This window comes from Macaca nemestrina, chromosome 6 (assembly GCF_043159975.1).
Source record: "Macaca nemestrina isolate mMacNem1 chromosome 6, mMacNem.hap1, whole genome shotgun sequence".
NCBI classification, from domain to species: domain Eukaryota; kingdom Metazoa; phylum Chordata; class Mammalia; order Primates; family Cercopithecidae; genus Macaca; species Macaca nemestrina.
Window position 1 is genome coordinate 58441501 of NC_092130.1, and position 20340 is coordinate 58461840.

Genomic DNA, 20340 nt, shown 5'->3' on the forward strand with positions numbered 1-20340 from the left:
AGCAATGAGGGAGGCTCCGTGGGCATGGGACCCTCCCGATAAGGTGTGGGATATAATCTCCTGGTGTGCCATTTGCTAAGACCCTTGGTAAAGTGCAGTATTGGGGTGGGAGTTACCCGATTTTGAAGGTGTTGTGTGTCTCAGTTCCCCTGGCTAGGAAAAGGGATTCCCTTCCCCCTTGTGCTTCCCAGGTAAGGCAATGCCTACCCCTGCTTCAGCTCTCGCTGGTTGGGCTGCAGCAACTGACCAGCACTGATTGTCCGGCACTCCCTAGTGAGATGAACCCCGTACCTCAGTTGAAAATGCAGAAATCTCCCATCTTCTGTGTCGCTTGCGCTGGGAGCTGGAGCCTGGAGCTGTTCCTATTCTGCCATCTTGCTCCGCCCCCACCACTAAACTTTGTTTAACGAGATATCATTTATATACAGTAAATTATACATTAAACTTTTAAACATAGAATTATCCATCTCTTATTTGCTTCTGGATTGTGACACCACTGACTTGTTATTCAACCACTTGTGTTTCGAATACTCTATTGTAATATATTTTTTATATATATATGTATTTTAACTTTTAGTTTCAGGGTGTGCATGTGCAGGTTTGTCACATGGTTAAATTGCTGAGGTTTAGTGTTCAAATGATCCCACTACTCAGGTAGCAAGCATAGTACCTCATAGGTAGTTTTTCAACCCACCTCTTTCGTTCCTCTCTCTAGTAGTCTCTAGTGTCTATTTTTCACATCTTTATGTCCATGTGTCTCAATGTTTAGCTCCCATTTATATGCGAGAACATGCTGTATTTGGTTTCCTGTTCCTGCAACGTTTATGGTATTAGTGATTTGGCATTATTCCTGAATATAGTAGCTCAAAGCGAAGCCTATGTTCAAAATAAAACAAAAGACATAACTTAACATTCATTTAAAGTTTTTTTAAAGCCACAAATTCACACAATTTGAGGAAGCCAAGAATGGACAAAGCTCAAACCTTCACCTAATTGAACAGAAATCTACTGCGTTCTCCTTTACATTCAAATAAGTAAAACTTGCTTTCCCTCACATGCTTATTGGGTGTGCCATTAGGAATAGAACTTACTTACCATCAGTTTTACTTGATTTTACATGATTCTTAATATTTCTGTCTCAAATAAATATCTTGAGAGCCTAATAAGAAGTACTTACAAATCTTTTCAAGCCACCGTTATTTATCGTCCTTACAGGGTAAAGCATAAATTTGAGTGGGAGAAAAATCTATGAATATTATACATTATTTAAAATTCAGCATATTTTACTTCTTGGCTTGGTTTGTAAAAGTTAATGTTTATAATGTCACATTTAATAAAACATTAGCTTTGAGAATGCCTGAAGATATTATTCATTAACACAGCGAGAAATTATTCCTGTATTTTCTACTTTAGGTACAAACTATGAATTAGTTATAATACCTTAGCTTGGCCTAATTTTGATGTTCTTTTGAGAACAGTCAAGTTTCAATTATATTATAATTAAATCATTATTTTTAAACCTCAGTAATTCCTGTAGAATTTCATAAGTTTTGCCTCATTCATATATCACCCTTACTATCATTTACTTAATATTACAGTTTAATATATTAGTAATATATTCTGATATATGTTCAATAAACATACTACCACTAAAATTAAAAATGTTTTATTGGTGAACAAGTACTCTGAATGTTGAGTGTTCCACATTTTAGGAATGATTGTATTATACATTATTCTGTTATGAGGGCATGAGGTACTTAATATATCTACACCTCTGTGTACATTGCCATGAAAGACTACAGTCTTGGGACCTAGCAATGGTGGGATTTCTACAATCAGATAAAAGGATTGTGGGTTGGAATCTTAGTTTTCAATGTATGGAAGTCTTAGACAAATACAGATAAGTCACTTAAATTTTTGTTTAAAAATGATGTTTTAGGTTAAAATATAAACTCAGATACTATGGTCTGAATAGGAAATTATCCCACAGAAATATATATTATTTCTATGGAAATCCAGAATAAAATATAGTCCACTAACGGTAGTGTCATATTTAGCTCTTTGTGGGCAGAAATAAGAATCAGAAAAAGGGAGATGAAGTTTCTCAAAATGGGAAGAATGGTGACCTTGGATATTAATAACTAAAGAAAAGGCCATCAAAGGGTTCTTAGGAACATCGGATTTTCATGACACTTCTTAACTTTCTACTTTTGTGGATATGAAAGTGGTGGGTAAATGGGATACCATACAGATAACCAAGGTTATATTTTCTCCTAAGTTGTAAAAATGTAGCTAGATAAAATTTGAAGGTCCTGAGGAGGATAAAATGCTTTTGATGTAAAGCCATCTTTAAAAATTCTGTAAGTTACACAATCCAGGGAAGCCTATGGTATATGCTGTGTATGATTTAAGAGATTTCTAATATATTGAATATCATCAAGCTTAGAGATTACTGTGCAGAACTATGCAGTATTTGACAGCTGTTAACGTTTTTGTTGAGATTTGATTATTTAGGTATAATATTCTTTCTTTTCTACTCTAAATTACGTGCCTATAATTTAGAAACTAATGTTTAGTGATTATTTGGCACATCTGTTTAAATAAAGCATTCTATTTCAGTAAAATACGCTGAGTTGAAGAGAAAAACTGCTCTAATTTTTGGTACACAATGTTTATGAATCTGGCATTGCTAGTGGTGATACTATGAAGAGTCAGTGGAATTCAAGATCAAGGTTTAACAGCAGATTTGCTTAATAAAGCAAGCGTCTTCTATTTGCATTTCAAGAATTTCATTTTTTTCTGTTTTTAGTTAAGATAAAATTAAAAAAATTATGAGCCATGTTAGTCATGAAAATAAAATTTTTGAATTGTATGGTTTTCAGTATTTCTCTACTCAAGCAGTGTAAGTTTGTGGCTAAGAATGCAGATTCAGGAATTAGACAGATCTGGGAAGTGGTCAGGTTCTGCCACTAATTAGATCAAAAAGTCCTTTCAAAGTCTCAGTTCTCTTAACTATAAAATGAAAACAATAATAGCATCTATTTAATTTGGTCACTGTAAGCATTAAATGAAAGATGATTTCCATAAAGTTCTTGGCATAGTGCTGGGAATACAGTAAGAAGTTCATAAATAGCAACTATTATTTTAAATAATAATATAAAAAGAAATAGTGAGAATAAAACTATGTAATTCGAGAATATATATAATTTGTATATACGTAACTAATGAGGGATTCCTGGTTATTATTATCATTACCATGTTGATAAAACTATGAACAATGGATTTCAAGCATCCACTCATGTTAATCAGCTCTCTTACTGGGAAACCACGAGGACCGCTATCAGAACTCTGAATGCCAATTGGTGATGCTATAATTTCTATAACTTACCAACATCCTTTGATAATTGTTTAGAAGAGGTAAAATGAGCTTTTAATTTAAAACTTGATGCCATGACTTTCTTTAGGTGCCAACCCCATGATATTTTGAGCTGCACTGGTCAATTAAATTCTGCTATAAAATGATGACTTGCTGTTTCCTTACTTGTTCATTCTTGACTTTTTGTTTTTGCATAAAATGTATGATCAGATTTGCTGCCTTCATATCTCTCTTCAAACCTATAGTCACCCTGAGCTGTTCTAAATTTTAGAGAAAAATATATTTAATTCCTAAATCTACTCATTTTTAGGATACATTTTAAGGGACAGGTATGAAACAGTGAAAATAAATAACCACAAACACACACATATACAAGATAGTATACAAGGCAAAGTATTTCTCCTAATGCTATCCCTCCACTAGTCCCCCATCCCCAACAGGCCTCACTGTGTGATGTTACCCTCCCTGTGTCCATGTGTTCTCATTGTTCAACTCCCACTTAAGAATGAGAACATATGGTGTTTGGTTTTCTGTTCCTGTGTTAGTTTGCTGAGAATTATGGTTTCTAGGTTCATCTATGTCCTTGCAAAGGACATGAACTCATCCTTTTTTTTTTTTTTTTTTTTTGAGACAATGTCTCGCTCTGTCGCCCAGGCTGGAGTGCAGTGGCGTGATCTCGGCTCACTGCCAGCTCTGTCTCCCGGGTTCACGACATTCTCCTGCCTCAGCCTCCCAAGTAGCTGGGACTACAGGTGCCCGCCACCACACCTGGCTAATTTTTTTGTATTTTAGTAGAAGCGGGGTTTAACCATGATAGCCAGATGGTCTTGATCTCCTGACCTTGTGGTCCTCCCGCCTCAGCTTCCCAAAGTGCTTAGATTACAGGTGTGAGCCACCATGCCTGGCCAAACTCATCCTTTTTCATGGCTGCATAGTATTCCACGGTGTATATGTGCCACATTTTCTTTATCCAGTCTATCACTGATGGGCATTTGGGTTGGTTCCAAGTTTTTGCTACTGTGAATAGTGCTGCAATAAATGTGTGCATGTATCTTTAGAGTAGAATGATTTATATTTCTTTGGGTATATACACAGCAATGGGATTGCTGGATCAAATGGTATTTCTTGTTGTAGATCCTTGAGGAATTGCCACACTGTCTTCCACAATGGTTGAAGTAATTTACACTCCCACTAAGAGTGTAAAAGCATTCCTATTGCTCCACATCCTTTCCAGCATCTGTTGTTTCCTGACTTTTTAATGATCACCATTTTAATTAGTGTGAGATAGCATCTCATTGGGGTTTTGATTTGCATTTCTGTAATGACCAGTGTTAATGAGCTTTTTTCATATGCTTGTTGCCGCATAAATGTCTTCTTTTGAGAAGTGTCTGTTCATATCCTTTGCCCACTTTTTGATGCAGTTGTTTGTTTCTTTCTTGTAAATTTGTTTAAGTTCCTTGTAGATTCTGGATATTAGACCTTTGTCAGATGTATAGATTGCAAAAATTTTCTCCCATTCTGCAGGTTGCCTGTTCACTCTGATTATAGTTTCTTTTGCTGTGCAAAAACTCTTTAGTTTAATTATACACCATGTGTCAATTTTGGCTTTTGTTGCCATGCTTTTGGTGTTTTAACCATGAAGCCTTTGGTCATGCCTGTGTCCTGAATGGTATTGCCTAGGTTTTATTCTAGGGTTTTTATGGTTTTAGGTCTTAAATTTAAGTCTTTAATCCATCTTGAGTTAAATTTTGTATAAGGTGTAAGGAAGGGGACCAGTTTCAGTTTTCTGCATATGGATAGCCAGTTTTCCCAATGCCACTTATTAAGTAGGGAATCCTTTCCCCATTGCTTGTTTTTGTCAGGTTTGTCAAAGATCAGATGATTGTAGATGTGTGGCATTATTTCTGAGCATGACTAGCTCGTGCTTAATGCTCTATAAAAAAACTAGCTAGGTCACCAGTGCATAGGTGAAAGTGATCTCTTCTGTATCATGTACTTCAGCAAAAATGACTGAAAATATTTTAATAAAGATGTTGACAATGACGGTACACCCGAAAGAGTTAGTATTACAAATTAACTTACCGTTCAATGCTCAGTGGTTCTCACCTTAGACCTCAACAGACCTAGTATAGACAATTGGAGGAACTCGTGCTGCTGTATGGCATCCTAGTTTAAAGGAAGAAATTTGGTAAGCAACAGAGATAGTTTGATATTAATTTCAGTAGAGCAACAATATGTGTAAACTAGAGTATGATGTAAACATTGTCTTCAAATTCAAGTCACATTGATTTATATCCTGAAAATAAACTCTAGAATGACAGATCTAATCTCAGTTTACATTAATTGACTAAACAGTGATTGAGGTGATAGCTATATATAAGGCATTTTTTGGATTGTGGAGGTACAAAGGTAAACACCATTTTCTAACCTAAAGCAGCCTACTGTAGACTGGAGGATGTTTATGGCAGTAATACTAAAGATCATTCTCCAGTAACTGGAAAACTCACCTGTGCCTCTTTTTACAATAAACTTTATAAATTTTAAAAACTGTTTCTTTATTGACCTACTGTTGTAACCATAAACCTTGGAGGTGAAACTTATCAGTTCAAAGTATATTTATTGACTGCCTATTAGGTGTGCCAAGCCTTCTGTGAGATGCTAGAGATACCACATGAATACGAATTACTTCTTGCTTTCAAGAAACATTTGGTCAGGTGTGAGACATCAGTTTCAAAATGTATTAATAAGTGAATTCAAAACTTATAAACCAGACAGAGAAAGAAAGAAAATGTTATACACGGTATTGCTTTTATCTTCCTTATCTTTCTGTAAGCTCTTGAATACTTTTTCTCAATTTCTCAAATTCTCCTCTGAATTTTGTGTGACTTTGGGTTAGGTTTGTTTAGATTACTGCATTGGTTAAGATTCTTGGTGGCAACCAAAATAAATCAACTGATCAACTTAGGCAAAAATGAAAGAAAAGAGAAGAAAAAGTTTGTAAGAAGGATAATGCATTACTCATTATATAAAATGAGAGGCTCAAGAAGGATTCAAGAAAGAACAGAAACCCACTGTAGCTTCAGGGATCTCAGTAGCAAAAACTCACAATTATTTTCATTGGAAATAGCCCAAATCCATCTGTCTTCTACTTTTATGTCTCTCCAAACAATATCCAAATTCCTGGTTGAGAGAATATGATTGCTCTAATGTGAATCATGTGGTTATAGCTTAGTTAAGGCAAGCAGCAACAGCATGGTTTATAGTTCTGCTAAAACCACAAGGAGGAGAGTGGTTTTCCAAGAGAAGTGTGGGGTGCTGTTACTAAAAGTTGGGGTGGGGGGTGCGGTGCATACTGAGAAGCTAAGAACAATGTTTCTCAAAGTTGAGAAATGTATGACCTCTTTTAATTGAAAAAGAAATTATTATACCCCTCCTCAATGTAGTTTTAAATTATTTTTATTTGTCATCATCAATATTTTAAAGTGTTTGAGCAGTTTGTGTTTATTAATATACTACCCTCTTTTATAAGATTATTGAATGTGAAATAATAGAAAATGACTAATTTTTGTTTTATGGTTTAAAACAATGTGAAACATTACATCTACTAATACTGTAATACTGTATTTCTATTGTTCTACCCAGTGGTCCTGGTAGCTAGGGATGGTGAGTAGTTTCCCATAATTTCTACCCCTGATTCATACTCTCCAAAATAAGCTTACCAACTAAATGCAAGCAAAACTAAAACAGCGCAAGAAATTTTATATAGAAACATTGCTTTACTGTGACAGATGATATTGTTTGCTGAAACTGAACCATTGCTCAAAATGTAAATATGAAACCAAGAGCTACAGGCAGGTTCTTTTAAGTTTGGCATGCCTATGCCACCATATGCTAAGGGATAATTCAAAATGTCCTCCGCTATTCTTCATCAAAACAGCTTCATAACCATTGTTTCAAGAGTGCTCAGTGATATCTATCTAACCTTCATTCATCATGAAAATATTACTTGTGTATTAAGTCCACATCTGTTCTTTTGTCATTAGCCTCAACAATTAAAGTGAACTATTGAGTCTCAATGTTGTAGTAAAGAAAAATGCAACAGGTGCTGAAATGATGAAGCAGCATTTGGTTATAAGCCAGATATCCAGGATGTGCTTATGTAGAAAATTTTAGACAATTATAAAAATAAACACATCAAATTTAAAAAATTATCTGAAATCAGAGCTAATTATCTCAGTCTGCCAAAGGTTAGTTTTTCAATGTGGGCTTTCAGTGTGGAAAAACAGTATGCATTTAATAATTTTTCCTTCCCACTAGATTAAAAAAAATTTACTGAGCAGTATCTGCACAGATTTGTCCAAGGTGCTATCAGGGAGACAAAGGTAACTAAAACATAAAGGCTGAAGATAAGACACACACATCATTATCACAATGCATTACTGTAGTGCACCTTCTGTCTGAGAACTACTCTAGTAAAGGAACTGAAAAATTGCAAGGTTCCTTTTATTAAATATTATTATTAAATGAAATAATTATTTCATTTCCAGGTGCTGGGAATACAAAGAAAAAAATAGATACCAGTGTTTGTCCTCAGGCTCTTGCTATCTTGTGACAGAAACAGAATTAGACAAATAATTTTGCAAATATTTAATTAATCACACATGCTATAAATACTACAAGGAGAAACACTGATTTCAGAAGGCGTGAAGGAGAGGTCCTGACCTATTTTGGGCTTTTAACAAAGGCTTTCCTGAGAAGGAATCTGAAGAGATTCCTCATATGGCGTAGTTGAGGAAGCTGACCATAGAAGAAGCAACTCAGGCAGTGGATACAGCAGACAAGGCAAGAGAAGGAGGGTTTGCAGGACTGGTGTGAGTTGAGGATCTAATTGACTGGAACATAGTGTGATTTGAAGAGGAGCAATGGGACAGAGTGCGAGAGAAGTTGAAGTCAAATCAGAGTGTGGTCTTGAAAACCTTTCTGGAATACTTAGCAAATAAAGTACTTGGTCTTTATTCTGTAGGTTTCTAGGAGCTGTTGAAGCCATTGGGGCATGGTATATAACCAGAAATAAGACATGTAAAGATTATTTTCTCAGGAATGCACACAGTGCATTGCACAAGGCAGAATCAGAGTCAGACAAGTTGTTCTGGAGGCCATGACTGAACCTCAGGGGAATTGGAATGAGTGACTGTAAGAGCAATGGAAGGAGGGCTAGGATTAGAGGTAAGGGTAAGTGAAATGGCAAACATACATTTGAGGCTTTGAATTTGGATGGTTGTTTTGCGCCAGTGTCAGAGTTATGGAATACAAGAAAAAGACCAAGTTTTTGCCTACAGATGAATATAGTTTATGAATTTCAGGTAGTAAATGCTTATTTTTAAAGGAAACTAACATCTAATAGGTAGGTATGATGAGTAAATTTGTGTGACAAATTTTATTTAATACAAAAGTAGAAAAAGAATCTATTTTTTTTTGCAAATGCATTTATTTGAATGGTTTATAAATCATCTTTGTTTAGAAATCACATTCATTTTTTAACCCTTATATTTTTGATTTTTTTCTTATTTCCCAATACTGTTAACATTGAAGAGGTGGAGAAGAAATATGTAGAAAAAAGGCTGTTTATATTGTAATTCCTGCCTCTTAGCCAGGAGCCTAATGGCCACCTTCTGGGGAGAGACTTGGCAGCTGGTTTGATTGGGTGAGTCAAAGGGCCAGGCTGGAGCCAGGTAATTTGGCTGTCCCTTTAGTGAGGCATCTTCACAAACATTTACAGCTGCTTGTTTATTCTCTTTCTAGAAGCTTGATTTGTAACCTCAATCAATTTCTGAGTATTTAACTAATTTAAACAGGAGAAATAATCAACTAATCCCACTATTGCCAAGAATAACCAGCCAGGTTGAACCAATTCCAGACCTCTTAAAATTATTTTTCACTTACATAACTTATGAAGAATGTCTTGCTAGTCCACAGTTGTTTTTCATTTGTTCATTCTGAAAGTCTTACTCTGGTCACCCATCAGTGTCAATAGAGTCAACATAATCTCTCTGTGAGCATTCACATTTTATCTCTAGTTGTGGAAGTTGCTCAATAAACTGATTCAGTTGTTGGATGGGACATTTTTGCTGGGCAGTATTCTAGACCCAGTCCTAAAGCTGGCCTAGAAAGTATACTTCATTCTGATATTTTAAGAATGGGAAGAATGAATGATTTGAAGCCGAGAAGAGGTAGGTGTTTTCTTATTTGCAGGATATCTACCTCTCTATGCCCTAGAAGAAAAAAATGACCCTAGATGTAGCTTGGAGTAGCTTCTGGAGCTCACCTGGGGAGTAAGTAGGGAATCAAATAATCAGAGCTGCTCTCTCAGGAACTTAGGAGTGCAACTTTTAAATCTTTCAAAGAAAAGGTACAATTGCTACAATTAATTGAAGTTTGGGGGTCCGTTTTATACTCATCATAAACATAGTTTTAAATTGAAATTTTCACAATCATGTTTTGACCGCAGTTGAAAGACTTAAGCAACTAAATAAGACAAAGCATGTGTTTTTGCCTTTGGTCTTTTTCCATTTTGAAGTTGACACCCATGAAATCATGTGTAATTTAAAGAGAATAGGGTAAAGTTAAAGAAACGAACTGTCTAATCCTTACTGTCCATAAACTGAATCCCACGTCTCCGCATCCCCCTCTGAGGAACACACTTACTTTCCCGTGAACTGAATACAATGATCACATACCATTTAATCAAAAACACCCTTTATAAAAATTGACTTTAAAGGAATCATTTGGCAGACATAGGTTTTTTTTTTTTCCCATGAAATGCCTCAAACACTCCTGATGATAAAATTAAAATGGAAAGGCTCAAAGTATGAAATCTCAAGAAGAATTTACAGAGACCTGAAATCTGCTGTAGAATCATTTAACAAAAGCCATAGAAGCATTAAACAATCTTCAGAGATTGCAAGTTGACATGGATAAAAATGAAATGATATATTCATTCAAATTGGGATAAAGAAGGTAAGTAGAAATCTACGTATTTCCAAGCATTGGAATTTGGATTATTTTGCTATCTACATTGTGATGCAGAAAGGGATTTTGTTTTACTATTGGATATTTCATAAGAAAATGAATGTTTCTAAAAACACAGGCAGATCTTGACACAAGAATATGCTCAATTTGGTTTATTATAGCGATATGTCAGGCTCTGCAGCTTTAGTAATACCGTGTTTTTATCTTATCAACATATACTTTCTCTCTGATGTTCTGTAATCTTCAACATCTTAAAAATATACAATTGAGGGTGAAAGACTGAAAAAGTTGTTAGATATTAACTTTTGTTTGCAGCATAAATATCCTGGGGAAAACTGCACAGAGAAATGTGTGTGTACAGTTCTAATGACATGTATTGTGCTATTATGCCCAAAGCATTTCATAAGCACTTCCTTGTATAATCAGAAAAATCAAAATAGAAAATCAACGGAAAAACCGGTCGAAAATTTCCTTATCTCCTTTTTAAAACGACATGCACTAGTTTAATAGAATTCAAATAAAGAGATAGGAAAGTTTTTATTTTTATGTATTTCATTCTTTTCACTGGTGCCTCTTAATCTTGAAGCAAATTTTCTAGTCTGCAATTCAGGAAATAGCATGGCAAGGGTTCTTTATGAAGACAAATTGCTGCTAGGTCTTGCCAGGCAACAGAATAGGAATGACTTTATTTTTTGAAAGCTCATATAGGGCCTGTGGCCACAACTGAATAATGGTTAAGGTTATAAAATAAAATATCCACAGGTACATAAAATGCTAATAATGGTAAGAAATCATTTGGTACTTTGAAAATTTACTGACTTTTATCCTCTGTCTCTCTTGAAAAGTAAGCCTTATTTTGAAGAGATGTGGTCTTCCTGCTGTGTGCACATAATTAGCAGTAATGGGAATTAGACAAGCACACTTAGTGCAAGCTCATCCTTGCTTTAAGTTGTGCTTGTCAAACGGGGATATAAAATGAGATGTGCTGTTAATGCTTCAGTGCATTGTGGACATATGGCAGGCTTTTAGCAAAGAGGCACCCTGGGAGGATATTTGCTTATTGTTCGTACATGTCACTGAGACTCACAGCACCCTTTCTCTCCTAATGCCTAATAGAGGGTACTAAGAAAACAAGTGACTGAATTTATGACCTAACAGAGATTCCTCATTCATAATAAATTAAGGCTAATGTGAACTGTCTTAATTGAAGGTTAAATAATGCATTATCTGCCCATGATATTCTTGTTCTCCATCCTAAATTTTTATAGAAACGACTATAAAGTTAAAAAAGCAAACTCCCACTACAGACAGATTGGAAACTGTAGGAAGAAGAAAGTGTGGTTAACATTATTTGAGATTCTACTATGAGTTCAGCAATGTTTTAGTGTTTTCTTTTTTTTTTTATCTTTACCATACACTTTTGAGGCAGATATTATTCTCAATTCTTAAATGAGGAAACAAGATAGTTTTGTACCTTGCTAATAATTATGAAATTAGTGAATGGAAAAGGTGTCATTACACATCAAATCTGTGGGACCATGCTCTTTTCACTACCAATATTGCTGAGAGCTCTTCACTTACCTTCCTTACTTTCTGGATCTCCTGACCTGAAGGGCTAAAGTTAAAAATCTATCAACTCTGTACCAGGATTCTCCTCTTCTGTTAAAAAAATACCCTCCTTATGAAAAATCACACCTTCCAATTATACAGTTATTAACTGACTTAGTTTTCTCTCAAACTTCAGTGAGGATTTTGAATATTCTTTAGTTCCTATTCTTTGCACATTCTGTTATTGCTCTGATTGATTTCAATGTTCTTGTGCATAATCCATCCAACTTCCTCACCTCAACTTTTTCCTTCTAAGCTCCTCAGTACAACCAAATATATGTCTTTTATGTTCTCTATACTTTAGAAAACAGATACTGCTGGACATTGTCATCATCTATAACTATTTTATTTTTGAAGTATTGGGTTATTACTAAATTATATTATATTAAAATGCTCCCAATATCCTTTCTCTTTCCACCTTGTGGATAGAACCCATGATTTGTAGTAAGCGTGACTATCCAAAAAAAGACTATTATTTTCCAGCATCTACTACAGCTAGTCTTAGCCAAGTGACTAAGTTCTGCTCAAAATATATGAGCAACATTTTGTGTATAATTTTCCATAAAGGTAGTTGAGAGGAGGGACTTATTTTATTTTATTTTTTTCTGCTTTTTGGCTTGACAGCTCATGTTCTATCTGGAGTTCCAGCCCTCCTTTGGCCCATGGGAAGGAAACCATGAGCTGAAGGACAGAGGACAAGATAGAAGGAGGAGAACGGTTCTTTGATTTTATGGAATGCTGTTCTACCCGAGACTGCCTGTTTTCTAGACTTGTTTTACATGAGAGCAAAAAACAATAACAATTTCTGTTTTCTTTCAGCCTGTGTTATTTTATTTTCTCAAATTCTACAAAATCTAAATCTCATACATTTACTCTCAGTTTTTTGTCAAGTCATCAATGATCCTATGCCCATTTCTTCCAAGCCAGCCTGGCATCACAGTTAATCACATGCACAACTTCTTCAGCAGCATTGTACCTACTACTTTCTATAGAAATCAGTGAATACAATCTTAGCCTTCATCCAGCAATCTGGGACTGTGTGGGTTTTCTAGAGCCTACCATATATTTGTACATACTTTTCCTTAGTGTAGAATGCCAGTCTCTCCTTGATGATTTGAAAAATTCTAGTCTCTTAAATATCCCATCTCTGGTTATCTCTTTCTTGCATAATGACATGCGAACTCAGACTCAAATCCAGGAAGATTCCTCATTTGAACACCACTTCCTTCCAGCCCAACACACCTGGTTGTTTTCATTATCAGGTTTCCTGGTCTTCACAATTTATTTTTCCTTTTTTTTGTTTCTAAAATTTCAACCGGGTCTTTGACATTTTTAAGGTGTCAGCTAAATTGCCTAGGAATCTAATTAATACTAGTGGAAAAGAGGTACAAAAATCTAGAACTTTTGGAGAAAGAGTTGCAGTAGTAGGAGAATGTTGAGAGATCTTTCACATGCAATGTTCAATATTTGCATTTAAATCTGACAGAATTTTTTCTCATTTATCTCTAAGGTATTGAAATATTTTAAATGGCCTAGTGAAATATGACTGCTAACTTAAAAAATGCACATGGCTACCTTTCATTTTAATTTTCTTGGTTATAATATCAAGTTGTTCCTATCCAGTTGGAAATAAATTGTTTTAATTTTGTGTAACACTAAAATATACAGTATAGTATTGCTAAAAGCAAGGTTCCCATCAAAAGTATCTACTACTCAGTATTGTGAAACCTCTGGTTTATAATGCTTTGAAATAAAATTGAAATTCCTTGAGAACTGTTAAAATGTCTACAGCTTTGCTGTATACGATACTATAAATAAGTAGTATATTGACAAATGGTATAAATAAGGAAATTCTGCCAGGATTTTTAAGTTGTTTATAGAATATTTAGAATATTTGGCAACAATTAAATTTCTGAGAGGTTTAACCAAATTCATCAAGCAGTAGACTTGTTTTTATAATTTTTTTATTTAATTTATTTCTTTTCTAATTTATCTGCTATCAGAGATTAGTAATAGCTGATTTGGTTATGCCAACTATAGTCTATAGAAGACTTCCTAGATAAGATGTTGATTTTATCAGTTATTAATGACTAAGGTAATATATTTTAATACTTACAAATGTTTGCATTTAATAAAATATAGTTTAGAACACAATTACAGATGAGGACTATGGAAACATCGGGGGCCAAGTGAGTTGTTGGTCACATTTGTTGCTAGTCCAAAAGGTGGCACTGAAATCCAGATTTTAAAAAATTCTTTATCGTCATAGTTTTTTCTCCTATTACTAATACTGATCAAAGTCCTTCAAATTCTAGTGATAATGAAGTAGCTCTATATTGAGAAAATGACCATGAAGAAGTAGAAAATATTTAAAGGGACTGAGAATTGGTCAAAATCAATAAAGATATGTAAAAATGCTTTACATGTATGTTGCATTTTTTTGCTTTAAAAATAATTTCATACAGTCACACGAGTTTTCTAATGACATTTGCCTTTTAAAATAAACTTTTATTTTAGGATAGTTTTTGGTTTACAAAAGCATTTTCAAAATAGTGCCAACAGTTCCCTTAGGCTCCTCGCCCAGTTTCTCTTATTATTAATGTCTTACATTGGTTTGATACAGTCCTCACAATTAATGATTCAGTATCAATGTATTATTATTAACCGGAATTCACACTTTATTCAGAGTTTTTAAAATTTTTATCTAATGTCGTTTTGCTGGTTCAGGATACCATCCAGGATACCCAATTACATGAAGTCATTGTTTTGTTAATTCCTTAGGCTCCTCTTGACTGTGACAGTTTCTCAGACATTTCGTGTTTTTGATGACCTTGGCAGTTTTGAAGAGTATTGGTCAGGTATTTTATATAATGTCCCCAGATTGGGATTTGTTTAATATTTTTCTTATGATTGGATTCGGGTTATGGGTTTTTGGTAGGAAAACCACAAAAGTAAACTGGCGCTCTGATCAAATCCTATCAAGGATACATACTAGCAACATAATGTGTCACTGTTGATGCTAAAGTTGATCACCTGGCTGAGGTAGTGTTTCTCAGGTGTCTCCACTGATGAGTTTCTCTTTTTTGTTTTTCTCTTGTCCATACTGTACTCTTTGGAGGCAAGTCACTTTGCTCAGCCCACGTGTAAGAAGCGAGGAGTTATGCTCCATCTCTTTGAGGCAGAGTATTCACACAAATTATTTGGAATTTTTTTTTTTTTTTTTTTTTTTTTTTTTTTTTTGAGACAGAGTCTCGCTCTGCCGCCCAGGCTGGAGTGCAGTGGCGTGATCTTGGCTCACTGCAAGCTCCGCCTCCCGGGTTCACGCCATTCTCCTGCCTCAGCCTCCCGAGTAGCTGGGACTACAGGCGCCCGCCACCTCGCCCGGCTAGGTTTTTTTTTTTTGTATTTTTTAGTAGAGACGGGGTTTCACTGTGTCAGCCAGGATGGTCTCGATCTCCTGACCTCGTGATCCGCCCGTCTCGGCCTCCCAAAGTGCTGGGATTACAGGCTTGAGCCACCGCGCCCGGCCTATTTGGAATTTTTTAAGCACAGGAAATTTGTCTATTCTCTCCTATTTGTTTTATTTTTTTTAAGACTATGTATTTATGTCAGTATGGACTCAAGGATATTTATTTCATAAGTTTTTTAAATAACATAATACTACTTTATTTTGTTGTTCAAATTTCTTTAGTTTTGGCCATTGACAGCTTTCACCTGGTTCCTGTGTCCCTTTGACATACCCCCATCATTGTGGGGTTTCATTGAGCACTTCTTCACTTTCTGGCACTACAGGATGCTCCAGGCTCATCTTGTGTATTTGTTGCTCCAGTCCTAGAATCAGCCATTTCCCCTAAGAATCTGTGATTCCTTTTATTGCAGAAAGATATTGGACACCAAGATCTGGGTGCTGGGTTTGCTTATTGTTCTTGGATGTTATTACGTCTATGCCCTCTCAACTATAGGGGAAGGAAGTGTATGATTACATACTAATCCATGCATGTGTACATAGTTGCTAATATTTTAATTATAGGAAAGACTACATTTTTTGTATCTCTCATCTTGCACTATCATTTATCATACACTTGATACGCATAACTATTGCTTTCAGGGCTTTAAATGTATTCTGCCACTTAATCTTCACAACTATATTTGGTGTAGGTAATATTATCATTCTTATTTTAAAGATGAAGAAAAGAAAAATCTGTCTTTTTTTTTTTTTTTTTAAGGGGAACAGAGGGGACAGGGTCTCGCTTTGTTGTCCAGACTGAAGTGCAGTGGCATGATCATTGCTCACTGCAGCCTTTACCCCCTGGAATCAAGTGATCCCTCAGCTTCAGCCTCCCAAGCTTGGACTACAAGCATGCACCACCATGCCTGACTAATTTATTTTATATTATTGTTATTATTTCAATAGTTTTTTTGGGGAACAGTTGGTGTTTGGTTACATGTATAACTTCTTTAGGTGCAATTTCTGAGATTTTGGTGCTCCCATCACCTAAGCAATGTACACTGCACCCATTGTGTAGTCTTTTATTTCTCACCTCCCTCCCACTCTTCCTGCAAGTCCTCAGAGTCCATTATATCAATCTACACCTTTGCAACATTGTATCTTAGTTCCCACTTATAAGTGAGAACATACGATGTTTGGTTTCCCATTCCTGAGTTACTACACTTACAATAATGGTCTCCAACTCCATCCAGGTTACTGTGAATGCCATTATTTCATTCCCTTATGTGGCTGGGTAGTATTGCATGGTGTGTGTGTGTGTGTGTGTGTGTGTGTGTATCCATCCATACATATATATGTATATATGTATACATTTTCTTTATTTACTTGTTGATTAATGGGCATTTGAGGTTGTTCCATATTTTTGCAATTACAAATTGTGCTGCTCTAAACGTGCATGTGCAAGTATATTTTTCATATAATGACTTATTTTCCTCTGGGTAGATACCCAGCAGTGGGATTGCTGGATCAAATGGTGGTTCTACTTTTAGTTCTTTAAGGAAACTCCATACTGTTTTCCATAGTGGTTGTACTAGTTTACATTCCCAACTGCAGTGTAAAAGTGTTCCACTTTCACCACAGCCATGCCAACATCTATTATTTTTGATTTTTTTAATCACGGACATTCTTGCAGGAGTAAGGTTGTAATGCATTGTTGTTTTGACTGGCATTTCACTGATAATTAGTGATGTTGAGTATGTTCCATGTTTGTTGGCCATTTGTATATCTTCTTTTGAGAATTGTCTATTCATGTCGTTAGCCCACTTTTTGATGCAATTATTTGCTTTTTCTTGTTGATTTGTTTGAGTTCCTTGTAGATTCTGAATATTGGTTATTTGTTGGATGCATAATTTGCAAACATTTTCACCCACTCTGTGGGTTGTCTGTTTACTCTGGTGATTATTCCTTTTGCTGTGCAGAAGCTTTTTAGCTTAATTAAGTCCCATCTATTTATCTTTGCTTTTGTTGCATTTGCTTTTGGATTCTTGGTCACGAAGTCTTTGCCTAAGCCAGTGTCTAAAAGAGTTTTTCCAGTGCTACCTTCTAGGATTTTTATGGTTTCAGGTTTTAGATTTAAGTCTTTGATCCATCTTGAGTTGATTTTTGTATGATGTGAAAGATGAGGATCCAGCTTCATTCTTCTACATGTGGCTTGCCAATTATCCCAGCACCATTTGTTGAATAGGGTGTCCTTTCCTTGCTTTATATTTTTGTTTGCTTTGTTAAAGATCAGTTGTGTGTAAGTACTTGGCTTTATTTCTAGGTTCTCTATTCTGGTCCATTGGTCTATGTGTCTGGTTTTATACCAGTACCATGCTGTTTTGGTAACTATAGCCTTGTAGTATAGTTTGAAGTTGGGTAATGTGATGCCTCCAGATTTTTTCTTTCTGCTTAATGTTGCTTTGGTCATGTGGGCTCTTTTTTGATTCCATTTGAATTTTAGAATTGTATTTTATAGTTCTGTGTGGAATGATGATGGTATTTTGATAGGAATTACATTGAATTTATAGATTGTTTTTGACAGTATGGTCATTTTCACAATATTGATTCTACCAATCCATGAGCATGGGATGTGTTTCCATTTGTTTGTGTTGTCTATGATTTCTTTCAGCAGTGTTTTGTAGTTGTCCTTGCAGAAATCTTTCACCTCTTTGGTTAGGTATATTCCTAAGTATTTTATCTTTTATGCAGCTGTTGTGAAAGGGGTTGAATTCTTGATTTGATTCTCAACTTGGTTGCTGTTGGTGTATAGCAGTGCTACTGATTTGTGTATATTGATTTTTGTACCTTGATACTTTACTGAATTCATTTATCAGATCTAGGAGCTTTTGGGATGAGTCTTTAAGGTTTTCTAGGTATACGATCATATAATTAATGCACAGCAACAGTTGGACTTCCTCTTTACCAATTTGGATGCCCTTTATTTGTTTATCTTTATCTTGTTGGATAGAAGTAGATAAAGGACATAGGACATAGGACTAGTCCTAGGACATAGGACTACCAGTACTATTTGAGAAGAAGGGATGAAAGTCATGCCTGGCTGATTTTTTATTATTTTTTCTTGTAGAGGCAGAGTGTCCCTGTGTTGCTCAGGCTGGTTTTGAATTCCTGAACTCATCACAGCCTCCCAAAGTGTTGGAATTACTGGTGTGAGCCACCGCACCTGGCCAGAATCTGTCTTTTGCACAAAGAGTTTAAATAGCTTTCCCAAAATCACATTTTAGTAAATCATGAACTCAGGTTTAAGTTTATGTAAACTTATTACAGAACCAGCCTTTTTAACAACTATCTTATATAGCCTTCCCAATGTGTAATGTAACTTTGAAGAAATTAAAATGTTCCATGGTCAATACTTACGAGTGTAATTATTTCATAGTCACAATATATGCAATAATTATACTTATTTATATTGGATGCAGATTTTAAAAGGTAGGGCTGAATAATTACAACCAAGTCTAAATGAGATTCAAAAATTAAAAAATAATTTATATTATTTTAATAGTAAATATTCAATATTTACTACTAAATATCTAATATTATTTATTAAATTATTTAATATTTACTATTAAAATACTATTTTAAATTATTTATTAATAATATTGTAATATTTTTAAATAAATGCTTTTACTGAAGTATATAATATATTCAGAAAAGTATATAAATCAAGCTTACAGCTTGAGAGATATTTGTAATGTGAACCTACCCATTTAATTACCATCCAGATTAGGCAAAAGAAAACTAACACCCTGGAGGGTGTTGCCTTTATTCCTGTAACACCTTAAAGATAACCACTATTTTGACTTACAGCATACTGATGAATTTTTCTTCATTTAAAACTTTACATAAATAACATAGTATGTGCTATTTTGTAATGTGTCTGGCTTCCTTGCTCAACATGATGAGATTTATCCATGTTACTGTGTGTAGAAGTTTGTTTATTTTTATTGCTGTAAAGAATTTCATTATAAAAATGTAATACAAATTATTCATCCGTTCAAATTTTGATCATCACTTGGATTTTTTTCCAGAGTTTTGTTCTTACTAAGTAACATTCTTGTATGTGCAGTCTTGTATATCTTTGGGTATATGCCTAAGAATAGAATTGCTGAGTTATAGGATGTGTTTATTTTCCATTTTAGTCTGTTCTGATAAATAATTTTCCAAAGTGGTTGTCACTGACACTTGGTATTTTCAGTCTTTGAAGTTTTACCCTTGTGTTTTTACCCAAAATTTAAAATCAGCCTGTCAATTTTCATAAAAATTCCATTGGTAGTGTTAAGGGAACAGAATTTAATCTATATCTCAATTTGGAGAAAACTGAAATCTTTATAATATTGTCTGAATCCACTAATATGATATATTCTTCTATTTATTCAGGTTTTATTTAATTTCTCTAAATCTTTTTTAGTGAGCAGACACATCTTTTGTTAGATTTGTTCCTAAATATAAGATATATTTGATGCTATTGTAAAATAATCTATTGAGTCTATTGAATAATCTGTTGAATATATCTGTGAATAGCTATAGATACCTTTGTTTTCCAACCATTTGTTTTTATTATCTTATTGTGTCTTCAATATAATATAGAAAGAGCTATAATAACACTCAATCCCAATCATGGAGAAAAGATTTCAATATTTTCTCTTTAAGTACAATGCAGTTTTTAAAAGAGTCTCCTTATCAGATTAATAATAATCTTCTTCCTCTTAATTTAGGTTTTGTCACGCACACTATCGAATTTGGATGGTCAAGTATTTTTTCTTTTTAGAATATTAGGACTATGACATACATTGATTTTCAAATGCTAAAATTGCTTTGT

The 20340-nt window shown here is 34.6% G+C and overlaps 1 long non-coding RNA gene across 4 annotated transcripts in view; it reads left to right on the forward strand.

The window, feature by feature from the left end:
• The window catches only part of LOC105500043 (uncharacterized), a 73357-nt gene that overhangs the window by 36860 nt on the left and 16157 nt on the right, over window positions 1–20340 (forward strand). The window contains exon 3 of one of the 4 annotated variants that reach the window (XR_011624734.1): window positions 14795–14871. The exons of the other annotated variants lie outside the window; for them this stretch is intronic. This is a non-coding gene — a long non-coding RNA (uncharacterized lncRNA). The remainder of the gene's footprint in view (window positions 1–14794; window positions 14872–20340) is intronic. 4 annotated transcript variants of the gene reach the window in all.